Here is a 13189-nt window from a genome sequence, read left to right as displayed (position 1 = left end):
CGTATTTACCCTACTGAAGATAGGAATTAATAATAGCTACAATAATAACTTTAGTTAAGCAGAGAAATATAAACACGTTATTAATCATTAACAGAAATCAGCCCATTCATAACACCTCAAAGCTCTCCCGCAGGAGGATTGTAGGAAACTGAGATTTCCTCTATATTTTAAATTGGGCGACTTGCTCTCTGTTAAACAAAAAAGTGATTGTTTAGGAAAAAATCTGTTGCTATTTTGCATGGCTGTCCCTCTTTGACACCATCTGTGGTCAGATTAAATGCTGAGATCTGAATCAACATCTCTGCCTTTAATCTCTTGTTGATATTTCTGTAGACTGAGAGGTAAAAGACAACGGCGGGGGCTGCCCACTTGTGCGTCTCAGTTATGCCAGCGCAGTCGTAATGAATTTCTTAAGTCAAATGTAAATATGACCCTGGAATGTGGAAGCATACAGTTTTGGTCTCTGAGGTCTAATAAAAACACAAAAGCTTTCTGTGTGGTTCGACACAGCATTAGGAGTGCTTTGCGAGATGCCCCCAGACCCTCTGCAGCTTCTGAAGCTGAAATTAAAAGCACTCTGAGTTTCCTGCGGAACATTAAGTGTTTTCCTTCTAATTGTTTACAATTTGCCCTGTGCTGCGCCTGTGCCTGGAACCAATGCCATAAAAAGCCACCGACAAACCCAGAGTGGTCTCTTTGCACCCAAAAAGCAGAAGAAATGCATGCGAGGGGCTTTCCTACCGACAGGCAACGACCCGACCTACGAGACCCAGCGAAGTTACGCACCGCATACTTTTGCCCTCGCATTGAGCATAAAATAGGTCACAGCAGAGAGACGCTGTGGCTTTAAGCATTGCCTGGCCTGAGCCGGATTATCATTAGGTTACGTAACTGCTGATGAGCTGCTTTTCATTAAGGCTTCCCCGAGTGGTGCTGGGAGCAGGCACTGCCTCCAACCATCCCGGGAAGGATTTCCTCCCAGCGTGCTGCGAGCCCTGCAGTGTGCAGCCAGGCCAAGGTGCTTCCATCAACTGCATGGGCTTAGGAGGCGTCTGCACGTGCAACCACCAATTAACCTTCGTGGGCTTGTGTGTTCGTTTTGGCTACGGTGTTGCTGCAATGTTGTGTAAATAAGACGCATGGAAAAAAGGGTTAAATCGGTGTGTTAAAATGTCTAGCTCGTGGCATGGGGTTTTGTGTTAGCAAAGTGCATCCTCTGCTGAGAAAAACCCGAAACTTTCACACCTTGTGGTGGTCTTAAAGATTGTCACACAGGAAATGATGGTACATTGTGGCAGCAACAGCGCAGTGCACCTGCAGAGACCTTAGAAAAGAGGAGAAAAAGCTGTTTTCAGTCATACTGATAGGACAAGGGGAGATGGTTTCAAACTCAAAGAGGGGAGATTAAGATTGGAAACAAGAAAGAAGCTTTTTCATTGCCAAGACAGGGCACAGGTTGTCCAGAGACATGTTGGAGGTCCTGTCCCTGCAGACAGCCAAGGTCAGGCTGGATGGGGCTCTGAGCACTGATGGAGTTGTGGGTGTCCCTGTTCAGTGCAGGGGATTTGAACCAGATGGCCTTTAAGGGTCCCTTCCAACTCAAATGATTTGATGGTATTCTTACACTCCTAGGCTCAGAAGTGCCAAGTTCTAGCCAGGGCTTTGCCTCCCATTGGGATGAGCTGGAGGATGAGGGGTATCCATCCTCAGGTCTCACTTATTCTTCCACTGGAAGCAGCCAGCAGTGCTGCTTCACTCCATGGAGAGGCCATCCCTGTGAGCAAGGTGCACCTGTACTGAAATGACCTGCTTGTCTGGATGCCACCACCAAATGCCATTCCTGTACCCTTCTGCCATTTGTTCCTTCTGCTGCTGCCACACCCAGCATTCTTAACCCTCAGTTACACTGATTATAACATTTCTTGACATTTTTAACAGATAAATAAGATGAAGAGCTCCACATTCATCAAGGGCTCAGCATGGAACAGAATCAAGCCCAAATTCAGAAGGCACGTGAAGTTCTAAGGAAGCATGCTCACAACAAGTGGATACAATACTATCATCAAAGAGATTACTTATTGCAGTGCTGAGTATGGACTTTAAAGGACTCGATACTATTAATGCTACCTTCTTAATGACTACACACTGGCTACTTGTGCTGACTAGAATCACTTAAAATAGAATCACAGAGGGAGGATAGTGATAGGACAAGGGGGAATGGTTTTAAACTGAGACAGGGGAGGTTTAGGTTGGATCTTAGGAGGAAGTTTTTCCCCCAGAGGGTGGTGAGGCACTGGCACAGGTTGCCCAAGGAGGCTGTGGATGCCCCATCCCTGCAGGCATTCAAGGCCAGGCTGGATGTGGCTCTGGGCAGCCTGGGCTGCTGGTTGGTGACCTGCACACAGCAGGGGGTTGGAACTGGATGAGCACTGTGGGCCTTTGCAACCCAGGCCATTCTGTGATTCTATGATTCTATGATAGAATCATGAAAATTGTAAAAGACCTCTAAATCACCCAATCCAACCCACCCCACCGTGCCCACTGCCCACGTCCCTCAGTGCCACATCCCCACGGTTGTGGAACACCCCCAGGTTTGGTGGCCCCACCACCTTCCTGGGCAGCTGTGCCACTGCATCACCACTCTTTTGGAGAAGAATTTTTTTCCTGGTATCCAATGTGACAGAGCTGCTTCATAAACTGAACTACAACCTGAAAATGGCCTTTAGCCCAATTGAGTGATGTGCAAAACTGGACTGTTGGTGACACCATGCAACAGGGACCAGGGCAACCAGAAAACCTCGATGCTGTTTTCGCTGGTGATCCCACAATTGCTCACTTGTTGCTTGACCTCCACTTAAGCCTCTTAAACACTGCTTTGTAAATATAAAACGAAGATAATCATATCATCTTGTTTTACAAAGTGCTCAGGCGAGAAAGATCTCGCAACAGTGAATTATTTGTCATTTGCAGTCAGCTGGAAATTAAAACCGCTCTCAGATAAAGTCTTACCCACCACAGCCTCAATTACCTGGTGGGGGGGGGGGCTTTGTTTTGGATTTAATTCCAGGCAGTTTTAAAATAATTATTTCATTTTACTGATGGATTTCATTTTTGCCATGTGTATTTGAATGAGACATTTAATCTTTTTCATAATACGTTTTGAAGTCTCATTCATTTAAATTGTCACCGCCTGACAGCACTGTAATGTACTTAAAAATGGCATTGTTTGTACCCGCATTCCATTTAAAAATTAACTTGCAGATTAAAGTAATAAAAATGGCTTTTTACTTCTCGGTGTTAATATCACCGAAAACTTCAAATGCCCCTCCTGCCTGAGATGAGCTCATAGCTGTGTTCCCGTGAGGGATTCGTGGAAGGAAATATCCTAACATCAAGCCCCACGACTTTGTGTTAGCGGTGAAGGCTGAGCATTTTCTGCCTGAGTAAAGGCAAAGTGGGCATAGCCTGCAGAGGCAGTGCAGAGCTGGCAGCTCGCAGAACTTGGGGACTTGCACAGCTTCCTCCCCCGCTGCTGTCACAAAGAGAGCAGGACCAGAAGGAATCTATTAGCACTTCCACCTAGATGTGTTGCAACGCAGGGTCATGCAGCAGCATGCAGTGGCGCAGAGCGTTGCCCCAGCCCCTGCTAAGTATGCAATTAAAGGAGAATCCTTAAGTGTTCCTTCGTTACCTCGCAGACAGCGTGAGTTTTGCAGCAGAGGATCTGTTCTGGGTGTATGATTGCAGGTCACTGCTCTTCTTTGCATTGTTTCTCTGCTGCTTTCTCACTTGTTTCAGTGCTTTTGTTCACGTACACGAGCCTGAAATCGTTTATAGGTGAATATATACATATATATATAAAGTTAATCAACAGTTTGCCTAGGTGAAGATGGGCAAAATATGCGCCATTTTATTGACAAATGCAATTAACCATGCTGGACTCACAGCCCAGGAGAAGGCTTCTTGATCCCCAAATGAGGGAAAACAACCAGCATGCCCACCATTACCGTCCCCATGCCTTCCACCTGCCAAAGGGTTAACTCAAGCTCAACCTGCCCATCCCAGAGATAAGGGAGGCAGTTATGAAATACATCCGCGGGGCTTTCCTCTTTGGGAAGCAGAGAGGTAACTGCGTGGATCCCCCTCAAAGATGCAGGTTTCCAAGGAAGGCAACGTTCAGATGGTGTGGGTGGATGTGTGATCTTGTGTGTTCGGCTGGGCCTTTCAGGGCCGATTTGTTCTGCTGTAACAAATGCTCTCTCAAGTCCCAGAGGAATAAAGAGCCCCCACGGAAAAGAATGAGCCACCTGAAGCTCAGGCTTATTTTAACCATTCAACCCATTGAGCTGTTTTACCTCGTGACACATAAGGTGTTTGGGGATTTCACAGCTCTACAGAGACGATGAATAATGTAACGAGATACAGCCGGGATGCGATAAAACAGTTCATAGAGCAAGCACGGCTGTTCCACTTGCAGCAGCTTTCTGTGGAAATGGTAGAACATGTGGGTGAGGACAGCAAACAGCGGTCAGTCCGCACGGGACGGTTGCCACATGCTGCCTTCTTCTGAACGTTTGGCTTTGGTGCCCATCTGAGACAACTGCCAGAGGTTCTGGTGTCTCAGAGGAGAGGGATGTGGTGATCTGAGAGGTCTTTTCCAACCTTAATGATTCTGGGGAGGGTCTGGAGCACAAGTGTGATGGGGGGTGACTGCGGGAGCTGGGATGGGTCAGTCCAGAGCAGAGCTCAGGGGAAACCTCATTGCTCTTACAGCTCCTGAAAGGAGGTTGTGGCGAGGTGGGGGTCAGCATCTGCTCCTAAATAACAGTAACAGAATGAGAGGTGATGGCCACAAGTTGCACCAGTAGAGGTTCAGGTTGGATATTAGGAACAATTTCTTCTCCGAAAGAGCGGTGCTGCAGTAGCACAGCTGCACAGGGGGGTGGTGGGGTCACCAAACCTGGAGGTGTTCAGTGTGATGTGGCACTGAGGGATGGGCACGGTGGGGTTGGTGATCTCAGAGCTCTTTTCCAACCCGGTTGATTCTATGAGCGTTGGGAAACTAAACCTGGTGGGTGACTTCTGGTGCAAACCAACCAACCCCGTGCCTCCGGCGAGGCCTCCCTGCGGGGTGGGAACGCGGAGAACGGCTGAGCAGCGGGTCCCCACGGCAGCACCCACGTGTCACTCCGCGCTGAGGTGACGGCAGGGCCGCGCTGCCCGGGGCTCCGGCACGGCCCCCCCGCGGCGCCAGGCCCGCCCCCCCGCTGCCAAGATGGCGCCCGCCGCCCCCTTCCCTCCCCCTCCCGCCGCTTTGGCCTCGCGCCGTAAGAGGAGGGGGGGGGGGGGGGGGGGGGAACGATGGCGGCCGGCGGCCTGCGCCCGGCCCCTCCGCTGCCCCACAGCCCGAGCACCGCCGCGCCGCAGCGGGAGGCGGCGGAGAGGGAGGAGTAAGGGGGGAGGAGGGAAGATGGCGGCTGAGAGGAGGAGGAGGAGGAGGAGGAGGAGGAGGAGGGTTGGGGTTAGGCCTCCTCCGACACCGCCCCCTCGTCCTCCGTCCCCGGCTCCGCCCCGTCCCGCCGGGAGGGATCGCGGCGAGCAGAGCCGGAGCCCCGCAGCCGCGCCGCGCCGCCCAGGCAGGGGGCCCCGGGTGCCCGGGAGCCCCGCAGCGGGAACCGGGGCCCCAGCAGCACCCGCCGCCTCCTCCTCCTCCTCCTCGTCTCATCGCTCATCGCTCGCGGCGGTCTCCCCCCGGGCCGCCCCGCCGCCCGCCTCCGGCCGGGGGAGTCGCTGTCGCCCGTTTGAACGCGGCGGCCCTGAGCCCGCGGAGCCGGGGTGGGGGGGGGAACGGAGCGGAGCGGCTGTCAGCCGGGCGGCGGCAGGTGGGTGAGCGCACGGGGGAACGGGGAGGAGGGAAGGCGGGAGGTGGGGGTGTGTCGGGCCCCGGGGGCAGCCCCAGGCCCGCGGGGAGGCGCAGCTGTCACGGCGGGGGCGGGCACGGGGCGGCCCGGGGCTGCCATGGCGGCGGGCGGAGCGAGGTGCCCCTCCGTGTGCGAACCTCGACCCTTCCTCGGGAAAAGGGAGGGAGAACGGGGGGGGGGGGGGGGGAAAGGGAGAAGATCCGCGGGTCGAGCGCTGCGGGGCCTAAACACCCCCCCATCCCTTCTCCTTCTTTCTTTTTGAAATCATATTTAAATGTTGAAAGTGGATGGAATAAAGTGAGGAAAAGCAGCGCTCCCTCCCATCCCCGTTTCCCTCCCCCCCCCCCCCCACTACTGCGCAGCCCCTCGGAAGCCTGGGGAAGATGGCTGAAGGCTGAGTGTGGGCCTGCCGCCCCCGGGGCTGGTGGCACGGTGACACGGCGCTGGTGGCAGGGCGACGGGGCGGTGGTGACACGGTGACAGCTCTTTGTTTGCACGCTGCACCCCCTCCCACCCCCCCCCCCCTCTCCCCGGTGACCCACCTCCAGCTGCAAGTTGAGCACTGACAGTTGGAGGGGTTGGAAAAGAAGCCGTGTGCTTTCCAATTTGGTCGTTGGAGGAGACATGGCGTGCCCCAAGTTTTGGGTCCTCGCTGTGCTCCGTCTCTCTCCCAAGCGTGCAATGAGTGACCCCGCAGCGCCGGTGCTGTGTGTGCGAGGGGGGAGGGGGGGGGAGACGGGGGGGACGACTGCCCACTGGCATGTGACATTTAGCGGTAGAAAATCTGTTGCGGAAAAGCCGCTTCCTTCCTTCCGACATCGGCTGTTAGATGTGCCGAAATCCCTCTGTTTCCGAGGTGTGCTCTGACCTTTCAGCAGTAAGAAGTGGGTCACGGCAGTGCGATGCTCCTGCGGTTGTTGTGCGCCCAGCAGAGCGCGGTTTGGAGGCAGGAAGGTGGTGACTCCAGTTGGGTTCTGCTCGCTTCCATTGGAAGTTCGATCAGCCGGCGGTAGGGATTTGGATTTTCGCTTCTCAAATATGGCACAGCCAAAAAAAAATATAAATAAATAAAAGAGTGACACAGCAAAGTGGATTGTCACTGGAAATTTGGGCTGGTGTGGGTGGTGCCTGCATGTTCTTCAGCCCAGGTCAGGGCTCTGCTCTTTGTCTTGCTGGTCGGGGCTAAAAAAATGGTCCTGGTTTGCGTGGGCTGGCAGGATATACATGTGCCTGTAGGAAAATCGCATGTGTGTGTGTTTGTATGTTATATATGAATGAAAGAGTTATACACCTGGCATGTTCTAGTTGCAAGGTGATAGAATCGTAGCGTGGCTCGGGTTGGAAGGGACTTTACAGCCCCCCAGCCCCAACCTCCATCATGAGCTGGGTGTCTCCACCAGCTTGGGCAGCTCAGGACCCATCTGTGGCCTTGTGCACTTCCAGGGATGGGGCACCCACCCTTCTCTGGGCTGATAAATTTACATGAAGAAGAAAGATGCTCTGTTGACTTCCGTAGAGATGCGCCATCCCACTGCAGGTCAGAGGCTGTGCTCTTCTGCCTCGGTAACTATGTACACTCTCTAAAGGTCAGCTTGCTCTTGTGTAAGTGAAAGTAAAAAGTGTATCTCAGTACGTGTAGTGGTGTATAGATAGCTGTGTACCCCAGGCCTTTTGCTCAGGGAAACATTGTAAAGCCACAAAAGGGAGAGTTAAAGCCACGCATGTGCTGGGCAGCCCAGGAAGTGGCAAAGCCCTTCAGCTCTGTTTCATGAAACTGATGAAAGTTTAAGCTGCCACTTCAAGGGACAAACTGCTCTCAATGGTAGATAATAAACAGTAGTAACTCTGGCAGCACCCTACCTGGCTCACAGCCGACGGGCATGATGAAATGTGAAATCTCAACTTATTTGCTCAAGATGGGTATCTGCTGTTTGGAAGATGTTGCCAAACAATATGGCAGCACAAACGCCTGCTTCCAAAACAAACAGGCGTCCCAGGAGGGGAGCAGGGGGCTGGGGAGGCAGGAGGCCTTTGCATCTTACTCACTTTGCTTGTAGTGCTCATGTTTTCCCCGAGCCTTGCCTTCTGATAATGCTAAGACACATGCTCACAATTGCGTGACTAATTCGTAAAATTAGTCATACACTTCCACTCGGGGTTTATTGGAGTCGTATTGCTGTCATTCTCACGTTGTAAAAGTCCACGTTGGGGAACATGTGCCCTCTGTTGACTTTCCTGAGGTCTCTCTGCGTGGCTCTTGGGTGGGCTGCTTACAAATATTTGATGCCTTCGGGACGGTTAGGCTTAATTGTACAGGCATATTTCCAACAAACTGATCTGCTGGAGATCAGCACCTCGTTGCTTGATGATCTGAGGGGGGTGATCTGCATGAGCTTGTGCAGGGATTGTCAGAAATGAAGGTGTGAGCGCTGCTGCTATAAATACCCTGTCCCCTGCATAAATAGTTTGCCAGCTGAAAAACAGTATATTTTGTTTAAGGAAACTATTTATATTACAAGTTATTCTTGTTTTGCCTGGTTGACTTTGTGTTTCTTTGAAGCGTGGCTCTTATCTCTTTGATCAAAGAGGAGGAATTAAAACAAAATAGATTTTCAAGTCGGAGTCTTCCTTTAAAGACAGGATTTTCAGCAGGAATGGCATGGAGTAACAGGTAAATATTTTAACCAAGTATTCCTGAAAGGCCAATGTAGTGTGTGATGTACCCAGCAGCATGTGGCCACTGCTTCTCCATACAGACTTTAATTGTAGGCAGATGCAAACAAGCGACTTCTAGTGCTTGTTACATGTTTGTATTGCTGCAGCACCTGGCAGTCCCGGTCCTGGTTTGCAGTGGGGTGGGATTAATGGAAAAATGGAGCAAAAGCGGGTTCTGCTTCTAAAAGCTTGCAGTTTAAACCAAAGGCAAGGGGTGGAGAAGCTGGACTGTGATGGGGCAGCAGCAGGGCAGCCAGAAGTCCCAGCAGATGGGCTGGGGAGTGTGCATTTGGGCTGAAGTGGGATCCATGGGGACTGGGAGGGGATCTCTTGTGCCCAAAGTGGGCTGGGGGGTGTTCACTGGGGCCAGAATGGGTTGGGGGAGGGATCCCTTGGGGCCAAAGTGAACGGGGGAGGGTCCACATGAATGGCTGTGCTGAAGCTTGGAGGTGCAGCAGCACGCTGCGGGGCTTGTGCGAGTGTGAAAGCAGGCAGGAAGCCTTCACCTCTTCCCCTGGTGCAGCAGGATCTGGAATAGTTTGTTTGCCTATGGCTGCAATAGTAAAAATGAAGGCTGGCTTGTAAACGCTTCCAAAGTTTATGCACAGAGCCTTGCGTGTGAATCAGACCTTTTGAGAACAGGTTTGTGACGCTGCTGCAGCATCTCCATGTAGAGGTGACTGTGTGAAATGCTGTGGCTACCGTGTGGGACAAAACTCAAAACACTCAAGGGTTTCTGAGCCCTGGTCTGAGTGTAAGGGATGTGTCAGCACCACGCCATTTACCTGCGCTCCTGTCATTTGCAAAGGGGAATCTGCTGAACTGGTTTGGAGGTTCTTGAAGCCTGAACTAATTTACCTGGCTGGGAATGTAGGTTAGAAACTAGGCTTTGCTTGGCTTTGGGCGAAAGCCAACACGCTCTGCAGGGAAAATGCAGGCTGAATAGCTTCTGTGCTGATAATCCTGCAATATTTGTCCTCCTCTTTCTCCTGCAAGGCAGGTGGGCTCTCAAGTGCTCACCCAATTGACTGGGAAGCAACTCCAGCACATCTCGGTGCAGGGAGCAGCAGGACGTTCCCCTCATGTGCCCTTGGGTGAGTGTGGGGAGGTGCTTTGGGGAAGGGACGTGGCAGTGAGCATCCTCACCTCCAGTCAGATCCCCACCCCACTGCCTAAACGACGTGTATTTGTGCACCAGTGTCTGTAAATCTGCACAAATCTGTTTAAACCTGGTTTATTAGGCTCTGTAAGCTGTCCTGGCAGTCAGGTTTAAACCAGTGTGTCCATGCAGAGATTTGCCTTGATTTAATGGAGCAAGCTGGAGTTGCAGGAAGGTGATCCAGGAAATGAAAGCAGTTTGCTGGCTTGCCTCAGTGAACTCTCTGGTATCCATATTTTGCTCTGAAGATCCATAAATTGTCTGCTTACAGCTGACAAGTGGAAGGGTTCTTGGATGTGTTTGCACTTTTCTAGAGAGGAAAAAAAAATATCCTTATGCACCAGGTTGTGTTTTAAACAAGTGTCCCGGTCAGGGCTGATCCTGCAGCTGGCTTGGGAACACAAATCATTACAACGTCTGTGCTCAGCTATTTATGTGTATTTTGTGCTTATGTGGAATTATATGGCATGCAATATTCTATGAAGTGAGCTGAGGCTTGGGTTTCTTTGGATTCATCTTTTTCTCCCCTTTTTTAGCTTGATGTCTGTAATTCCAAGGGTCCCTTTATGAATTTTCAGAACAGAAAGACTCCAAAAAATAAAGCAGTGCTGCAGGTAGGGAAAGAAGTAGGCTTGTTTCTTGTATTCCTGTGATGCAGGTATGAGCGAGGGGCTGTTTAAAAGCCAAACAAATCAACAGCTTGCTTACAAACATGAAGTTCAGCTCTTGGTTGTGAATAGAGAGATACGTGTGCAGTCCCAGCCCTGCCTTGATTTGAAATGGTCTGAGAGTGGATAAGTGCTGGTAATGTCACACACCTGACATCTGTGTTGTCTCTTGCATTCTGTCTTAGGGAAATAAGGGCCTGGGGAGGGCAAGGAGCTGCCAGCCCACAGCAAAGCAGTGCCCCATCTCAAGGTCTCACGGTGTTGTGCTGTGTTTCAATACAAAAATAAGAGGGGACTGTAATTTTTTCACTAAAACTCTGCACTGGAGGCTTAAGAATGAAAGCTGACCATCTTTCTCTATCTTATTTTCCCTTTCCTGTTAACAAAGCCGGGCTGAATTAAAAAAAAAAATAGAGAAAAGCCCTGAACTTTTCAGACCTTTAAATCAATTAAATTCATGCGTAGAGCGCACGAGGAATCTCACAGCTCGGAATTCTTCTCTTTCTTCTCCATTCTTGTGAGCTCTGTGCTCACTGCTGCCTGCCCTCTCCTCCCCCCAGAGCCCGCGCTCCGCTCTCCGTCTCAGACTTTACATCCAGTTTCATCAACAGACTTCAAAGGTCTCGAAGAAGTTGAGAGATGAGCGTATTACTGGAAGTGCCGCGCAGCGTTTGGCTTTGAAGTTCTTTTAAAAGGAGGGGGAAAAAAAGAAGAGAAAAAAAAAGGTCTGACTTAACCTGAAAAGGATTTTGACACGTGCTTGTGAGCGGTTATTTTAAATCGTGCTGGAAAAATTGTGCCTGAAAATAAACAACTGCGTGCTGGGCTGGGAGGCCTTGGGGCTGCTGATCTCTGAGGGGTGAGCTGAGATTTGCAGCAGAGCTTTGCAGGATGAGTCCCCCAGGCTGCCTCTGTGTTCTGAGTTGTGCTCAGCAGAGGTCTGAAGCCCAGACACGTGTCTTGTGATGGTGGGAGATGCTGTAGTAGGATTTTAGGTGCTCTGGAAATATTTGTAGTAGAAACACTTATGATAGAGTCATAGAACGGCCTGGGTTGGAAGGGACCTCAAGGATCATGAAGCTCCAACCCCCTGCCACATGCAGGGCCTCCAACCTCCACATTTCATAGCAGCCCAGGCTGCCCAGGGCCCCATCCAACCTGGCCTTGAACACCTCCAGGGATGGACGGGGCATCCACAGCCTCTCTGGGCAGCTGTTCCAGCACCTCACCACTCTCATAGGAAAGAACTTCCCCTGACATCCAACCTAAGTCTTCCCTCCTTCAACTTAAAGCCATTTCCCCTTGTCCTTCCATTATCTGCCCTTTCAAAGAGTTGAACCCAGTAGGTTGTACTGCATCCTTGTATGACTTGCATGTTCAAACTGAATAGTGAGGAGCTGTGTGCATAATGCTGCAAAGTGCCAAACTGGAGTGTTTCAGAGCTCAACTTACTGCAAAGTTGAGCACGAAGTGCCAGTGTGCACTGGAGTGTAATCAGTGTGAAGCCTCATTTTCTGTGGTATGAAGAGTTAGACTTTCCTGGAATGGATTTGGTGTGTGAAATCTCTCCAAATGTCATTTGAAGAACGCTGGTGTATGGAAGAAGTGAAGGATCAGGTGAAGCACCCTGTTCTGTGACTCACTGGTTAGGAATAAGGACTGGAACTGGCTTGGCAGCAAGCAGCTCCTCTCTTTTAAATTAAGGTTATGAGAATCCAGCATTTTAGAGCACACTTTGTGTTTATACTATTTGCATGCCTTCTTTCCCATCGTGGTGTCCATGCGTTGTTTTTCCACAGAGGTCATTTTTAAGTGTTCTTTGTAAAATACTCACAGGTGAATGTTGTGTGGATGCCCCATCCCTGCAGGCATTCAAGGCCAGGCTGGATGTGGCTCTGGGCAGCCTGGTCTGCTGGTTGGTGACCCTGCACACAGCAGGGGGTTGGAACTGGATGATCACTGTGGTCCTTTTCCATGCCATCCTGTGATTCTGTGATATGATTCTGTGAACCTTCCCTGGGTGTGTGCAGCTGCCTTTCCAGATCCATATTTTGGTGTCATCAGAATGTGTTTTGCGTGGACGTCCCGTGAGCACAGCTGGATCCCAGCACCGCTGACAGCTGATGAGTAGTTATGTCCTTAACCTTTAAAGCAGTTTACCCAAACTTGACAGCGTTGGCATCAAGTTCTGTTTTTTGAAGATGCAGTGACGATAATCCCTTTGAAGGCCCAAAATAAATAAAAGAAAAGGCTTTAATGAATTCAGAAATGTCACTGAAAATGGCGCTAGGCTTGATTTTACACTTTTGTTGTTGTTGGAAGCAGAAACAATATTGTATATACATAGCTTGCTGTATGGAAAAAAACTATGAGAAAAAGGTGATTTGATTAGTTTATTTTTCATATTCAGTAAAAGCAAAGGAACTCCCTAAATTGTATTAATTAGATCTGTCATGTGGCACGGTGCGATGATTTCATATGGTCCTCTTGTTCTTCTGTGGATGAAGTATGTTTAAACAAGTAATATAGCAAATAAAACCCAACAAACCCACAATACAAAGAACCTCAATTTGCTTTTGCAGACTAGACCCCAAACCTGGCAAGTGTCATTAAATCAAAAAACCATCTTGTTTGTAACACTGCACACCCTGAAGTTAGGAAAAACAGATGCAGCTGTAATTACAGTTTTGTAGCCACACGATATTTTTCCATAGATGCTCCTCACT

Source organism: Tetrao urogallus (genome assembly GCF_951394365.1).
Source record: "Tetrao urogallus genome assembly, chromosome: 2".
Taxonomy (NCBI): domain Eukaryota; kingdom Metazoa; phylum Chordata; class Aves; order Galliformes; family Phasianidae; genus Tetrao; species Tetrao urogallus.
The sequence above is the reverse complement of the archived record's forward strand: the minus strand, read 5'-3'. Positions refer to the sequence as shown.